The following is a 17,834-nucleotide window of genomic DNA, read 5'->3' as shown; positions in this document are numbered from 1 at the left end:
CATTGTTAGATTGTTTTCTTTCCGTCATCAGGTTTGGACGTGCTTTCCGGCACTCTGGTTCGAGTGTGTCTCGGGCTCCCTTTGTTTCGGTGTTCACTTCTACACTTGTTGGTATCGTTCTTGATTCTGTTTCCATCGTTGTGTATCAAAAAACAAGAAAACCATTGCCTGGCGATTCGATGTGCTCCACTCGCAGCCTCCAGGCCTCACACTTTCGGCTTATTCTTAATCTCATTGTCTTTGACCAACAATGCGCAGCTTTTGGAACAAACTACATTTCGCTTCTGTCCCAGCTGCCATGCAAACTACCGAGGACCGACCTCCATTAGGTTTGCAACCTATGCCGGTCTCTTGATCATAAGGAAGAGGCCATTGAGGTCTGTCAATCCTTCTGATCGAAGAACACTTGACCTTCAAGCTTGTCCCAGAAAGATGCAGCACAAGGACATAGACAAAACACCAGACACCTTCGGCCAACATAATGTCGAGGAGGAAGAGGAAGAATGCATGAGTCCTCTGGGGCTGAAGAAAGAGGCCTTTTCCATCCAGGACTCCATCTCCGACCTAGAGGTCAGTTTGCAAATGCAAGATTTACCTTTGGGTCAACGTACCGTGAGTACCCATACCCCTGTCCATCTGCCAAAGAGACATTCAGTTCGGAGCAAATCTATTGCTCCTGGGCCACCACTGCCAACAGGCCATGATGGACACCAACCATCCACTGTGGACATCTCGGGCTTGGCACCAAAAGCCCACCAGCCTCGGCGCCAAGCATTCCATCTACCTCTTTGGCTCTGAGCACCCAGGCCTCGACTGCTTCAGAGTACTTCACCACCTTAACCAAAATCTCTATTGTCACCGAAACTCTCAACACCAGCATAGAAATTGGCTCCAAACAATGCAGGAGCGACTCAGTCCAAAGCAGAAAAACTGCATATACAGCCTCTGAATGGATGTATTATAGCCATAGCTGTGCAGGCGGTGCTCCTACCACTGACTTGCTGGTGCTTCCTAAGAAAAAGAAGAACATAGCAACTAGCCCCCTCCAGCCTCCTCTTCCTGCTTCTCCACCACCTCAACCACCTCCTCCACACCCCATGTTACCCCCACCCCCTTCACCACATCACCCACATAGTGACTTGGGGACATTACACTACAGGGATCCCCACAGTCGTTCACAGGGGATTACAGGGGGCAAATGATTCATATCAGACAGTACAATCCATAGATCCTTGGGACAGCTATGATATTGACACCCTCCCCCCCACCCAGGGTGATACTGACCCAGATCTCTACCTGGCCAAGCAATCACCCCCTGATGATGCAACATCTTATCAGCAACCCTTGCAAGGCCGGCAGTATATCACCAAGTCTCTTTACATAAAGACCCTGTCAAAGATGATTTCCTCTTCGAAACACTGTCCAGCACCCATAGGGCATGCTTCCTATGCTGAATGGAATACTGCACCACACTGATGATATATTCAAAGAACCAGTGCAAATGTGCTCCATTATACTCCGGGCCGACAAAAAGTATAAAGCGTAAGAGGGCCAGTTCACATACCGCAGCGGGCACTCCTCCACCTGATTAGGAGTCCAAACACATTGATGCTTCGGGAAAGACAGTAGCTACACAAGCGGCCAGTCACTGGCGAATTTCCAACACACAAGGTTTATTGGCGGCATATGACAGACGCTTTGGGATGGAATGGAGGAACTCCTCCAGCTTCTCCCTGAGGAATACAAAAAAAGGGACATGAAATCCTACAAGAGAGCAAATTAATATCCAACAACTGAATCAGGTGTGCGCTAGATTCTGCGGACACTGCTGCCAGTGTATTGCTGCGTAGACATGTATACATGTATATCTGACTTAAAGCTAGAGGTGCAGCAAACACTTTTGAATGTCCATTTGATAATGAACTTCTATTTGGCCCCCAGATCGACCAAGCATTGGAGAAAATCAATAAGGACACTGAGGTAGCTAAATCAGTGGGGACGGTCCAAATCCCACTCTTCGTGGCTCCTTTTGGCATCCCTCATATAAACAGGGTGCCAAAACAGCACTTTCAGATGCCTCTACCTCCTCGTACAGGCAGCAATGTCAGACCTCCACTTCCGGGGGATATTACAGATACACATACAAAGGAAACAATCCCAAGGGTCGAGGATGCATGCACCCTCCACCTCAAAACAGTGACTCTGTTTTTATTCCCCCGACCATCTAACACCTGTCGAGGGACGACTTCAACATTTCTTCCCCACCTGGAAAGACATAACATCAGACCAGTTGATGTTGAACATTATCCAACATGGTTATTACCTTGAGCGCATCACCACACTTCCAGGTTCTGTTTCTCATAGGAGCCATTGAGCTCATCCCTTCTCAACATCAAGGCTCATGAGTTTACTTCCTATGCTTTCTAATCCCCAAAACAGAGGGGTCACTATGGCCCATCTTAGACCTCAGGTCCTTAATTCATTACTTCCTTTCAGAACACTTCCTCATCGTCACTCTTCAGGGTGTGATCCCACTGCTCCAACAGGGTGACTTTATGTTAGCACTAGACTTAAAGGGCTCTTACTTCCACATCCCGATCCATCCAGCTCACCACAAATACCTCAGGTTCGTTATAGCTGAAAGGCATTACCGTTTCAAGGTGCTCCCATTCTGAGTCACTACTGCACCCTGTGTGTTCACCAAATGCCTAGCAGTAGTAGCAGCACATCTGCGCAGACAGAACATTAATGTCTTCCCATATTTGGACAACTGGTTCATCAAAGCCAGTACACTTCCGCTGTGTCGCACATGCAGACTAATTTACATCTTCTCCATCAACTAGGGTTTACCATCAACATACAGAAATCACACCTTCAACCTTCTCAGATTCCCCCATATGTTGGGGCCATTCTTAACACACAGCTGGGATTAGCCTACCCAGATGTATCCAGGTTTTACAACATCCAAGCACTACCACAACAGTTTCAACCCAATCAACACATAATAGACAAGACAGGTATGAGGCTCTTACGCACGATGACATCTTATTGTTATAGTACTACATGCTCGAGTGCATATGCTCCCGCTGCAGGAATGTCTGGCACGCCAGTGGTCTCAATCACAGGGTCTGTTATAAGATCTAGTGTTGGTTGACAGTCACACTCATCACTCTCGGCAGTGATGAAACACACAATACCTGACAAAGGGGTGGCTGTTCCTCGATCCTGTTCCCCAGATAATTGTCACAGCGGACACGTCTCTCACAGGATGGGGTGCTCACAGTTTAGGGTCTATGGGACACCAAACACCAGAATCTCCACTTTAACTACCTCAATCTGTTCACCTAGTATTGAAAGCTTTCCTAACTCACCTAATAAGCAAGGTTGTTTTGGTCTGGGCGTACAACATAACATCCATGTATTATATTATCTGCAAAAACCAGGGACAGACAATGACTTTGCTGGCCTTTTCAGCAGGATGCAGCAACAAGTCCACGAGTGGGAACTCCACCTCCAAGTCCTCCTCCTGTACTTCCACAAGTGGAGGTTTCCACAGATAGACCCATTCGCAACTGGAGACAATGCAAAAGGCCCAGACTTCGTCTCCAGGTTCCCAAACCCATATCCAAGGACAATTCTCTATTGATGAACTGGCCAGGGATATTTGCCTATGCTTTTTCACCTGTCCCTCTTCTTCTGTTTGTGGCTGGGAAGCTTAAGCAAACGTCTCTCACCCTCAATGTAGTAGCTCCTACTTGTTCTCGTCAGCCATGGTTGCCACACTACTCAAACTCTCTGTAGTTCCCCACGAGAAGCTTCCCCTCAACACAGACCTTCTTCATCAGAACCATGGTGAAATCAGGTATCCAAATCCAAAGGAGCTCAACCTTGCGATTTGGCTCCTGAGGTCGTAGAATTCAGTAAACCTAATCTCCCATCTGAATGTATGACCATTCTCAAAGAATCTAGTAGACCTACAACTAGAGCGTGTTTCTCAGCCAAGTGGAAAAGATTGATCTTTTATTGCCTACTGCACTAAACACATTGATCCACTTGATGCAGCTATTCATAACAATGTTTGCTATCTTCTTCATTCGCAGACCTCTGGCCTGGCTTACACTTCAATACACTTACATTTAGCTGCAGTGACTGGCTATCTACAAAACAGGCAACATTTATCCTTGTTCAAGGTACCAATTTTTAAGCATATTCATGGAAGGCCTTAAAAGGTCCACCATTTGAACCATTACATAACTTCCCCTCCATTTTCGGTCTTGGAAGGTCACTTTTTTGGAAGCCATTACTTTACTTGGACTTGTCAGTGAACTCCATGCATTAACCTTGGATGAACCTTTCTTTCGGCTTCACAGAGATAGGGTGGTCCTATGGACCAACCCAAAATTCCTCCTAAAGGTGATCTCCTCTTTCCACTTCAATTAGTCAGTTGAATTACCTGTTTTCTTTCCACAACCGGATTCAGTTACTGAAAGGGCCCTTCATGCATTATACATGAAAGGAGCTCTAATGTATTATATTGACGGAACTAAATAGTTCTGTAAAACCAAACAACTCTTTTTCACCACCGCAGAAAGAAAAGCCCATATCTAAATCAGGCATTTCAAGATGGATAATTAAATGCATTCAGACATGTTACGCCAAAGCTAAAAGAACTTTGCTGTAGGAAAATGGCTCCCTGTTGCAGTTACCCCCCACTTTTTGCCTGCTATTGATGCTGACTTGACTGAAAAGTAACCAGGCCCCAGCACCAGTGTTTTTTCACTAAAGATATACCATTGTTGGCACACTCCTGGCACACAGATAAGTCCCTTGTAAATGGTACCAGTGGTACTAAGAGCCCTGTGACCAGGGAAGGTCTCTAAGGGCTGCAGCATGTGTTGTGCCACCCTAAGGGACACCTCACCTAACACATGCACACTGCCATTGCAGATTGTGTGTGTTGGTGGGGAGAAAAAGGCAAGGTCGACATGGCATCCCCCTCAGGATGCCATGCACACAAAATACTGCCTGTGGCATAGGCAAGTCACCCCTCTAGCAGGCCTTACAGTCCTAAGGCAGGGTGCACCATACCACAGGTGAGGGCATTACTGCATGAGCAATATGCCCTTACAGTGTCTAAGTCCATTCTTACACATTTTAAGTACAGTGTGGCCATATTAAGTATATGGTCTGGGAGTTTGTCAAAACGAACCCCACAGCTCCATAATGGCTACACTGAATACTGGGAAGTTTGGTATCAAACTTCTCAGAATAATAAACCCACACTGATACCAATGTTGGATTTATTACAAAATGCACAGAGAAGGCATCTTAGAGATGCCCCCTGTATTTTACCCAATCCTTCAGTGCAGGACTGACTGGTCTGTGCCAGTCTGCCACTGAGACGAGCTTCTGACCCCCTGGTGTGAGAGCCTTTGTGCTGTCTGAGGCCAGAAACAAAGCCTGCACTGGGCGGAGGTGCTTAACGCCTCCCCCCTGCGGGAACTGTAACACCTAGCAGTGAGCCTCAAAGGCTCAGGCTTCGTTTTACAATGCCTCAGGGCACTCCAGCTAGTGGCGATGCCTGCCCCATGGACACAGCCCCCACTTTTGGCGGCAAGTCCAGAGGAGATAATGAGAAAAACAAGGAGGAGTCACCCACCAGTCAAGACAGCCCCTAAGGTGTCCTGAGCTGAGGTGACCCCTGCCTTAAGAAATTCTCCAACTTGGGTTTGGAGGATTCCCCCAATAGGAGTAGGGATGCCCCCCCTCCCCTCAGGGAGGAGGCTCAAAGAGGGTGTAGCCACCCTCCAGGACAGTAGCCATTGGCTATTGTCCCCTAGACCTAAACACACCCCTAGATTCAGTATTTAGGGGCGACCCTGAACCCAGGAAATCAGATTCCTGCAACCTGAAGAAAGAAGAAGGACTGCTGACCTGAAAGCCCCGCAGAGATGACGGAGATACCAACTGACTTGGCCCCAGCCCTACCGACCTGTCTCCAGACTCAAAGAACCTGCACAGCAGTGCATCCGAAGAGACCAGCGACCTCTGAGGACTAAGAGGACTGCCCTGCACCTAAAGGACCAAGAAACTCCAGAGAACAGCGGCACTGTTCAGAACCTGCAATAACTTTGCAACAAAGAAGCAACTTTTAAAGAGACTCTCCCTTCCCGCCGGAAGCGTGAGACTTCACACTCTGCACCTGATGCCCCCGGCTCGATTTCAGGAGAACCAACAAAGCAGAGAGGACTCCCAGGCGACTCCAACGACGTGGACACCCTGAGTCGACCCCCCTGCACACTCACAGCGACGCCTCAGAGAGGATCCAGAGGCTCCCCCTGACCGTGACTGCCTGGTAACAAAGAAACCCGACGCCTGGACCAAGCACTGCACCCGCAGCCCCCAGGACCGAGAAGAACCACCTGCAAGTGCAGGAGTGACCAGCAGGCTTCCCTCAACCTAGCCCAGTCGGTGGCTGGCCCGAGAAGCCTCCCTGTGCCCTGCCTGCATCGCCTAAGTGACCCCCGGGTCCCTCCATGGCTTTCAATAGCAAACCTGATGCCTACTTTGTCCACTGCACCCAGCCGCCCCTGTGCCGCTGAGGGTGTGTTTTGTGGGCTTGTGTGTGTGCCCCCCCAGTGTTCTACACAACCCGCCCTGGTCTGCTCCCCGGGGACGCAGGTACTTACCTGTAAGCAGACTAGGACCGGAGCACCCTTGTTCTTCATAGGCATCTATGTGTTTTGGGCCCTCCTTTGACCTCTGCACCTGACTGACCCTTTGTTGCTGGAGCAGTGGCTTCGGGGTTGCCTTGAACCCCCCAATGGTGGGCTGCCTATGCCCAGGAGACTGACTGTGTAAGTGCTTTACTTACCTGAGAAACTTAACCAAACTTACCTCCCCCAGGAACTGTTGATTTTTGCAGTGTCAACTTTTAAAATAGCTTATTGCCATTTTAACCTAAACTGTGCATACTACTGTTTTAAATCAAAGTTCTATACTTACCTGTGTGAAGTACCTTGCATTTTATGTACTTACCGCAAATCTTGAATCTTGTGATTCTAAAATGAATTAAGAAAATATATTTTTCTATATAAAAACTATAGGCCTGTACATCTCTTTACTGATACTTACTTACAATCCATTCTTGCTTGCCTGAGGGAAAACAATCTAACAGTGGAGCTGATGCCAATGCGCATTATCACCAAGAGAAGGAGTCACTTTGCCGTCTGACTCAAAAGACTTCTTTTATAGAAAAACACCTTGCACACATCTGGACCCAACACTAGATGGCAGAAGTATGCAGAGCATGTGAATCTACAGCACTGCATGCCACGAATAGATGTCTACAGGGTAAGTAACACTTTCCAATTATTGTATCAAACATTATTTGTCTGAACCGTTGTATTCAGTTCATAGAGCATAGGAATGTACAGTGCTCACAAACACCACTATGTTAGAAAGATTCAACCCCTAGATGAATTAAGGTTTTTCAACTCCTGAACAAGTTTTAAGATTAAGTTATGTTGCTCTTCCTCCACCAAGTTATGAATGGAAGACATATGGTGAACTGCAGCCAGTGCAAGTGTGAGTTCTAAGAGCTCCAGCTTATTTCTCCTTGGCCCTCAATTAAACAGCTCTTTGAAGTTGGCCACTGTTTGTACCAGTCTATTCGGGTAAAAAAAGAATCTGAAATTACTGGCAGTCACCTAGGACATTTGTAGGTGAAAATCACTCAGCTAGAATCTTCAGAAAGGGATATTTGAGTATTTCACCAGAATCTTCAGAAAGGGACATTTGATCATTTCACCTTTACTTAAAAACTCACGAGTCTAGAGTACAGCACTCTCATTATCACAAGGAGACCCATAAAATCTTTTATTTCTTAGCACTGCTGCCTCTCCAATTTGAGTTTATTCAGCCCAGTTTTTTCATAATAAACTTTGTCTGGATATGAGCAAACACATTTCTATTTCTCAAGAATGTTGGCTTTCTGGGGCAGCATGCATAAGCTCAAGGATTTATTTTTTTCATATATGTGCGTCAGAAAGTGAGATTGACTGGAACTTTTATACAAGAGGCAGTGGCACTGTGTGTGGACTGCAAGGGATGGAATATTTTAGAGTATTGTTATATAGGGGCTTACTGCAAATGGCCAAGGACAGCCTAAAACCCCCACCTACAAAGACTAGACTTGACTTTGCAAAATGGTTGCATCTTAATCTATCATTGTGGGGCCAGGTGCAGGCCATGAAGATGGTGACCTTGCCATGTTTTAACTACTTCCTAGAGATGCTGCCAATACCTATTCCACACCCTCTTCTTTTGGGTATTGATTCTGAAATCAAAAACTTTATATGGGGCATTAGTAAGCCAATGATTCATATGTCAAAACTGTAGGAGTTCACCGAGGCAGGAGGGCTCCATTTGCCACATATGGGAACATATTGCTTGGCCACTCATTTTTCTTAAATGGTTCACTGGTCACCCACGAATAGGGATCCCAGTGTATGGGGATGGATAGCACAGACCCAGTAATGGACACATCTCCCTGATGCCATTGCATCAGAGACAGGTTAGGTAGACGTCTGTTAACTCTCCAAGCTACACTAATCCCTACGTATTTAATTTACTAGGGCGCCACCAGGGTAGCGATTTCAGGATTGTAAAATCTGTGATAACCATTTGTTTCTCACAATCTACATTAGACTTCACCAGAGCCTTTTGGCAAGAGGCGGTAGGCCACCTGTACACTAGCAAAGCCTGGTCTGCGCTGCTGGAATCACATGACTCCTTTCTTTGAGAGTCTAGGCTGTAGTTTCCTACTTCAAACTACTTCATAATTGGTACTGCTCCCCGACCAAATTGCACAGGACTGGTTTACTTCCACATTCTGCATGATCGAGGTGTGGAGTGAGCGGATGTGATCTGGTGCTGTTAGGTTACTGATCTGAGGTGTGGCCAGTCCATGCTGAGCCTGGGAATGTCTGTATTGTTTCATCTGCCTGCTTCAGCCCTTCTCCGTGAAATGACAAGCAGTTTCCTTCACACTAAACACAAGAGAAGTTGGGTAGCAACAGCCCTCATGACGACCAAGCTCTGAGTGGCTGTCAGGAATGGCAAATATAGCAGAAAGTGAGTGTATTATCTATGAAATGAATGATCAAATAGGCATCTTTGACTGGCTTTGGTAACTCCGTCTATCCTCTTAGAGGGGTTGGACAGCACAGACTGTGAGGGTTAACTGTGATGGAGATAGTGGAGAGTGTCTTAGACCTCCATAACCAGGCTGGGTATAAGGACAATGTCCTTTAGCGAAACTCTGTAGCTACCTGAGTCCTGCTGTGGCTCGCCAATACCTTCACATGCGAGTAGATAAAAGTGTAGGGCCCTGAGAGTGACCTCTTCTGACCTTAGGAACTGTAGTACTCCTAAAATAGTGGGTCCAGGGATGGTGTAGGCTTAGAATCAGAGAGGGTAGTCTATTACCTGGTTATCTGCATGATCATAGTTGTTAATCATGTTTCACCATTGTTAATTGTTTGGAAGCAAAGATTACACATGACAAATACTAAGCTGAGATATAATGGTTGATTCTGATATTAAGGCCCCACTGGCCCTAGCGGTTGACCTACATTTGGTTAGCCCCTTGGAGACAGAGGAGTAGGATGGAGGGACGAGAAGGTGAAGAGGCCAGCTTGGACTTACATTAGGAGATGTGCCTGAATAACCAGACTGAACTTGAATTAGGTCACCCTTATTTAATTTTGATGGGTGATCAGGCACACGTCCGGCTGGACCAGGGATTGTCATTATCTGAAAGGAAGTAATTGATCCAGGGTTGCCAAGTGGTTCTAGTATTCCTATACTCTGGTTCTAATTATCTTTCATTGTACATCACGGAGGGGGGTGTTTGTGCACCGTATGTTATATGACTGAATAAAGAATTGATGCAAAAAACGAAAGTGAGATTGAAGTAAGTTTTGGATAGTATGAATCCTAGAATTGATTTCAGTCTTTTCTCAGATCAGGGTCTTTAGTGTATAAAAGTGCAGCTCTCCAAACCTCAGGCCATTAGTGTAAGGCTATTCTCCTGATATGCCATTTCGAAGACTTTACAAAAGCCTTTTCCTCATTAGACTGAGTGTCCATTCCCCTCAACTCTCCTCTTCTAAGTAAGCATCTCTTTGCTGCCTTTATTAGCTAATACATACACTTGCAATCTATCACCTCTCTCACATCCCCTTCCTAATTTAATCAGAAATGTATTCAGTCTCAGTAATGATAAATTCTGAGAACTCACCACAAGCTACCAAATGCATCAAAAAAGTCAGAAATGTATTTAAGTAAGCTTGCACCAAATCTATAATTGCCCACCTTTTGAATATTTCCCAGGCCTTAGATTAGATCTGGAAAATCTTCAGCATTAACCCTGCGCACGGGCAGGTGGTGCTGACAGATTCATATCGACGTTGTTGTGCTCTGAACATGATGGGAGCAGGCCTATATTGGCACTACCCATATGTACTTTTGAAACTGTCTTTGACTTTTTTCAACAATTTCTACAGAGTGCTAGGGACAGTGCCACCTCCCAGATCTACAAGATTCAAATTGTGTTGGGACTGTTTCAAGCAGATGTCTGTGACTAAACAACATGCAGTTTGCCTGTGGTCAGTCCACAACTCCAGCACCTGCAGTGACTCCACCTTGATGCACCCCAAGGCCATCTGTATTGGTTTATAGCAAAGCACGGCAAGACTCCACATCGTGACTAGTCGAAGTCCAAAACCAGGTCCCAGTCCTTCTCTTGAAGCCGGTACCACGAAAAATCATCAACAAGGTCCAAATCCTTGGTTAAGCCCAAGAAAAAACACAAGACGTCCAAATGGGACTTAGCCCTGTCCTGCCATTCACTACCTCCTGAGAAGGTATGAGGGCATCATTAGGTGTCTTCACGTCTCCTTCCAGAAGTCGTTACACTACAGTGCTGATTACAACCCTTGTCTCGCAGCAGCCTGAATTTCTGGGGCCATCGGAAATGCTACAGCAAATTAAGTAATTCCATGAAGCCACGCTGCTACTCTTTGGCATGTAACCTGCTCCCTCTGGGAGCCAAGAAGCTTTACGGCAGGGCTTCCGGCAGCAAATTTGCCCTCAGCACAAGCTGGGCCCTCTGGGTATATTCTGGTATCCAGACCAACCTCAGTACTGGTTCTCTCTCGGGCGCCAGAACACATCTCACCAATACTGATACAGGTGCCATTGACTCCAGACGACGACGGCGAGCCCATTGTTATGTCCACTGTAGAGGTGGTGTAAACCAAACCTCCACTGGGGCTGTACTCTTCTTTTTCTCCACCTCCGTCATTTACCCTCCCTTCTGATTCCATCATAGTGCCTTGCACCCCAAAAGGGCTCATGTCCTACATAAATTGTTTGGAATGGACTTGTACAATGGTGGCTATGATACTGGGGATGACTTTGCACAGCCCTGCCAGTAAAATACTTGGTATAAGGACCTCCAGGGGGCAAGGGGTCTACATACTGCCCAGACACTAGGCTGGTGACGCTTCTGGGAACCACCACGGAGGAATGTGCCTCCTTTGCCATGGTTATGTAGATGGCAGCAGAGGTTCTGGATCTTCAGCTTCTTACCCAGGAAGTAAAGACCAATGTTTTAACTGACTTTTAATGAGGCTTTTCTGGGCACGATTTTGGGGACGAGGGCCAAGCCCTGTTTAGACCCTCCTGTTAATTAAAAGGTTACCAGGGACCATTGCCTAGCTCCTGGCTACCCAGACTTTCTTACCCAGCACTCTACTTCGGAGACCCATGTGCTACAGGGTTTGGCCAGCAAAGATTATCCCTTCCCAACTACTGTCTCTGACAGGGATTTCAAAAGAATAGAGATTTTTTTAAAAAGTACCTTCTCCTGTGAGTTTGGCCCTCCTCTATGAATGCCAGCTGCCTTCTATTCCACTATTCTCATGCCTTGTGGGATTAGGTGGCTCGGTTGCTCTTTATGGTTCCAGAAGAAGCCCGTGCTGTCCTTTCTCAGACTATGCATGGCGGTTGGGATGCTGCCAAATTCACCATCTTCTAATGTCTGGACGCCACTGACTTTTTGAAAATATATTTCTTTATTGGCAGTTTGAAGCTTATTACCTGGTACCGTGCAGTATCATTATTAAGAAATCCCTGAACAACGAGTTTGTACCTATAGCTCCATCAATACCTTGACTACTTAACTCCTTCAGTATCGTAGTATACACCAAGAAGTTGTTCCCAGTGCTGTTCACAGTTCTGTCACTGAAAAATATTTTGAATGTACTTTTTCCACACATGTTCATGTTCAGGACCAAATACCTATTCTAGCAGGACCACTCTACTGCCCCACCCTCTCTATCCCCCTTTTCTGATCAGTTCTCTCAAGGGACTCCAGTAATGCTTGTGTCATTGCACCCTAGTCTAACAAAGCATCCGTAGCTCTCACAGCTCTGCATGTTTTTCTCATATGCGCCTCTTCCGCCTCGCCCACTCAAGTGTACGTCACGGACTTGTTTGGCAGAGCCATAAACACCAGTGTGGCCCTTCACAGGCACTCCTGGAGTCGGTCCAAAGGATTTTTCATGGGATATTCAGGCAAGTCCTATGAACATACAGTTCACTGGTTCTCGTATTTTTTGGGACACCCTGGATTCAGCCCTGGCATGCTTTCTATAGGCAACAGGTTCACAGCGCGCTCCCTCAACCTTACCGCTCCCCTGCGCCAGCCACACCAACCGTTTCGCCCCATTAGTGGCCATTGAGGGGCTTTCAGTATTGCTTTCAGTATTGCCAGCAAATCCGTCCGGCGCAGCAACCTCCTCAGTGTTTTAAGGGCTGTGGTACGCACAGAGCATGTAGTTAACAGGAGAAGTGTGCAGCCCAGTTTCCCTTTCCTTCAGTTGCTGCAGTCCTAAAAACCTCCTCAGCATGCCCTTGCTGGCACACAGCCACCCTCTCATAAGCAGGATCTGACATTTCTAGCGGGGTGGCAGATGATAACTTTGGACAAAAGGGTACTGCCAATTATTTTGTAGATTACGTTTCTCGAAAACCATCCCCCATCTTCCACCATCCCTATAACAGCAGACGAAGGAAAACATGGAACTATTAAAAAAAAAAGCCTTTCCCCTGATCAAATAGTGACATGATTGAGCAATACACTACCAACCAATTCCATTGTAAACAAAGTAGGAAGCTATTGTGGCAAGTGTTGACAAACATGTTCCTTCATAAGATAAATACCCATATGCATAAGGATTGATCGAATATCCATATCCATATAACTAAGCGTAAAGGTGAATGCAAATCTCTTTAGCACACTCTGTGTGAAGTGAAAGTATTGCAATTTTAACTTAGGTTTGTTTGTGTTTTTATTCTTTTTTAGTTAATTGCTATCTGTATTCATTTTAAGTAACCGTTCTACAGAAACATGTCACTGTTATTCTATAACTGGAAATGGGTACTGCAAATCATTATAGGACTTGTTAATTTTGATTTTCATGTTTATCAGTTTGAATGCAACTTCTGTAGCTATATAAAAAAATAACCAGTAAAGAATGATTTTGGGTGGATCTAGGACTGTAAATCTCAGTTATGTGAGAACTGCTTTTGGACAGGGTCCAGAAATCGCTCCCAGTTTAAGGTTAAATAAAGTATCAACAAGCAAAGAATCTGAAAAAGGGGAAAGGAAAGTAATTTTTTATAATCAGTATGTTGGTAGACAGGAAGTAAGCTTTCTCAGAAGTATCCCAAGTCACCACATAGGGCTTGGAATCTCCATTTACTTCCTTGGTTTTTATACTTTTCTCTTTCAAAGAAAATACCCATAGAATTACAGAATACCTATGATGTTATCGCTGTAGTATGGAGGATCATGGGATCAATTAACTCTGGTATGGTGTGGAAGCCTTTTGGGTGTTTCTGGGATTGCAGATATTGCAGATCTTTTTCTAAAAATAATTTAATTTGGGTGTTTCTCTACAAGATTTTGTATGCAAAGAGAGTTAACCTTTATTTTAATCTGGACTTCATACCATAATGGTCTCACTGGGCACGTTTGGCTTGGCACACCCTCATTTTTACACGTTAAATAGTGATTTACCACAATATGGGTTTTTCTTGCACGTGTTTGGACTGTGTAGTCACTGTTGTGATAGTGTCAGTTGCCAGCCTAATTGAGAAGTGGACAGAAGCTTCCAAGACTGAAGATGAAGAATCCATAGGCATAACAATTTACTGAGCTTAATTAGCAGTCATTGTTAGATACTTTATTCCAGTGGCATAAGGAGATACTATTTTCAGATTTCTTAAGAAGAGAATAGAAAAGCTTAACCTTAAAATGAATGTGAAGATTATCAGCTAAGATTCTAAGGAGATACGATTTTCAGGTCTCTTAAGAAGAGAATATAAAAGCTTAGCCTTAAAATTAATGTAAAGGTTATCAACCAAGATCCTAAGGAGCGTGTTCAGATGATCGCAACCTTATCCTCAACCCAAACTTCTTATAAAGTATAATCTTTTGATGGATTGGATCACACTGATGGCAGTAAAAGGTGTGTTATTGTTGTGATCAAAATGTCAGCTAATCACCTACCTTGTGCTGTAGTCCATCCACCAGAGGCTTGCAACAAGAGTTACTGACGTTCTCTCAACTGGGAGCCGGTATCCAAACAAAGCAGAGGAATCACAGCCCTTCTGAAGGGTGTCTGAGTGGCTCCCACTGTCACCTGTCAGTGTAGCCCTATCAGCCTATCCAAGTGAAGTAGGAATTGACTTTACCGTGCAGCACCTGTTCCGTGCCCACTGTGACTGTGGCACTGTCTGATCTGTGTTAGAGTGGTCCTTGCTGCTGCAAAAGAAGTATTCTGAAAACCCGTGGTGCCCCCCCGTAGGTACTCTGCTGACCTGGACAAGTGACTAGTATGCACAATGGGCTATGATACTCTTACAATTAGGCTGCACCCAGAGGCATTCAGTGCTGAAGTACAAATTGGTGGCTGGAGAACTTACTGTCTGTATGTCCAATTTGACATAGCAGCACCACTACATCCCAGGGGAATTACTGCCACCAAGACTCACCAGATTGGAAGATGAAGTTCTGTTGCACTCACGAGGCACAACTGCTGCTGATGTCGTCAACTTCTGGAAGAGAGCCACCACTTGAAGGTTACCTCCCATCTCCATTACCTTCAGAACATCGCAGAGTGACATGTACCCACTCGGCCCAAGTGGGGCTGCTGTGTGACCCGACAGTGACCCAGCATTCTTCTGGTGAACACAGAGTGTGAACGAAAGCCCTTATGCGGCCCGCCTCCTTCCAGAGAACAGTCGGGAGACTGATCGGCTGATTCAGCCCCAGTGACTTAATGCTATAGGATGGGTAAATCATTACTGCTATAGGATGGATAAGTGTTGCACCTTCACCCATTATTATGCCACAAGACCCTAGACCGCAAGGATAGAGTGAGGGGGAGGGAACCTTTTAGCATACTATCTTCGCATCTATAAATTTGGTCTCCGTTACGTTTTGTGTTTTGTGTATTAGTGAGCCTTAGTGTGTAATAAAGTACCGTTCTTCATTGAAAGTAAAGCACTGAGTTTCACAATTATATTATTGCACTGTTGGGTGTTTATTGAGTTTTGGGCCTACCTTTACCCCACTCTAACCTCCCTAAGAAGCCTGTAACTACTCAACAAGACTACCACTTAAAGTAAAGTGCTGAAGGGTGTTTGCCCAGTTTTGCAGAGTCGTAGTTGGACAGACTTCGGGACAGTAGAAGCAACAAATCCCATGCCTCTACCGATGTGGCCCAATAGCCCTTGTCTGCTCCTTAGCCTTGCGAATGGGGTCCAACTGCACTAAAATTCAAAAAAGTTTTGAATGCGTACCTATGTAGCTTGCCATGCAGGCATTTGATCTGGGCATGGCAAACACAAAGTCTGGGTAGATCGTACATAGGGAGTAATTGTTAAAGAGTGAGGTTAAAGAGTGAGGTGACACACGGAAGGGTACTAGTTGATAGGACAAATATTTGGATGCCAGCTGAAAGAGCATATATTTTAATGAATTAGTAGCAGCACAACTACTAATAGTAGTTGTAGTTTATATATCACTACCAGCTTTCTGTGACAGGGCATCCTGGTGGTTAACTAGTCAAACCAACCTATGACTACAGCCAGCGGACTAGATCAAACTAAATAGCACTGCACAAAAAAGTCTCACATTTCTAACTAAAACCCAAATGATTGGGGGGTATTTCTAATGTCATGAAGAAAGCCATTACAGGTTTGTAAGGCCAGGGCGGAAAAAGAATGACTACCTGTTCTGGCCTTGAGGATATGTTGAGTAAAGAGCATGAAGTTAGCAGAGGATGTGAGGGTTCATTCTAGGCCATAGGGGGAGGGTAAGGTCCTATTAGTTTCTGGTTAGCAGAGGTATGCATCTTGTCCAAGCAGGAAAACCAAATCTAGTCAGGGTAAGTCAGATACACACTAAAAGTTCCCCTGTGCACACCTTTTGGTAGCTTGGCACAGATAAGTCAGGCATAACTTAAGAGGCAATGTGTAAAGTACTTGTGCAACACTTCAAACAGTAACACAGTGAAAACACCACAAACAGACACCACACCAGGTTAGAAAAATAGATAGTATCTTTATGGGCTAAGCAAGCCCAAAATGACGACAATCCTAAAAAATGGAAGTCGAGATATATATTTTTTTAAAGAATAAAGATGCAAGGAGCGCTTAGAAGCAATAAGCGCCTTTTTGGCTATCAGGTGGCTCTGGACAAGGACAAAATCAGGAGTTCAGGCCACCCACATTGGAGGACTGGCCGGCTACAAGACCCACGCAGGGCCCGCTGATCAACAGTACTTTAATCCTTATCGCAGCACGAGATACGTCGATGATCCCCACCCAGTTGGAGTGTTGTGCTGGATTTCTCCATGCAGCGGTGTTGATGCGTCAGTTTGTAGTGCAATGAGCCAGTTTAGAGTGTGGTGGTTCTGAATGCGATGCACCAAGTTAATCCACAATGGAGGGGCAATGCTTCAATCTTCTCCATGTAGTAGCGGCTACGAGTTCCGAAGCAGTGGTTCCAGAGGCAATGTGGCGGTTCTCAGGGCGAAGCACCGGTCAGGTCCCTGAAGCAGCGGTGATGCATCTATCCCGATCTCACAGCAGGTGATAGGTCATTTCCGATCGGCGCAACAGCTTTGCTGTGCAGGTTCTGGCAGATGTAGCACTTTATTCTCACTTCCAAGGGCCTTGGACTGGATTGGCACCACTTCGGAGAGCAAAACTTGCAGCAAGCAAAATCCAGGTGCTTTTTGTAGATGGAAGAGAAGTCTTTGATGTCCCTCAATCTTTAGAACATATGGGAAGCCAGCAAGCCTTTGGAGTCATTTTGGTTCTGGGGATGCAAAGGTGGAGGTCACCTCCTCACTCTCAAGCAAGAGGACTGCAGGCAGCAGGTCAGGTCAGGTAAGCTCAGTACAGCAGGTGTCCAGCAGAATAGCAGCTCAGCAGAGTGGCAGTCCTTGTAGCAGCACAGCAGTCCTTCTCCCTGACAGAGTATCCACAGGTCCAGAAGTGTACTATGTTGGTGGTGTCAGAGGTCCAGTATTTATACCCAGGTGTGCCTTTGAAGTGGGGGAGACATCAAAAAAGGTTCTTTGAAGTGCCTTGGCTCCATATGCAGTTCTTTATGTTCAGCAGGACACTGTCCTCTCAGGTCTAAGTGTCAGCCTCTCCCATCAGTTCTGCTCACGATGGCCCATCAGGATGTT

The 17,834-nt window shown here is 45.7% G+C and overlaps 1 protein-coding gene across 1 annotated transcript in view; it reads left to right on the top strand.

The window, feature by feature from the left end:
- VPS41 (VPS41 subunit of HOPS complex) overlaps positions 1–17,834 on the top strand; it is a 769,622-nt gene that overhangs the window by 405,828 nt on the left and 345,960 nt on the right. The gene's annotated exons all lie outside the window — the stretch shown is intronic.

This window comes from Pleurodeles waltl, chromosome 2_1 (genome assembly GCF_031143425.1).
Source record: "Pleurodeles waltl isolate 20211129_DDA chromosome 2_1, aPleWal1.hap1.20221129, whole genome shotgun sequence".
NCBI classification, from domain to species: domain Eukaryota; kingdom Metazoa; phylum Chordata; class Amphibia; order Caudata; family Salamandridae; genus Pleurodeles; species Pleurodeles waltl.
The sequence above is the reverse complement of the archived record's forward strand: the minus strand, read 5'-3'. Positions and strand labels throughout refer to the sequence as shown.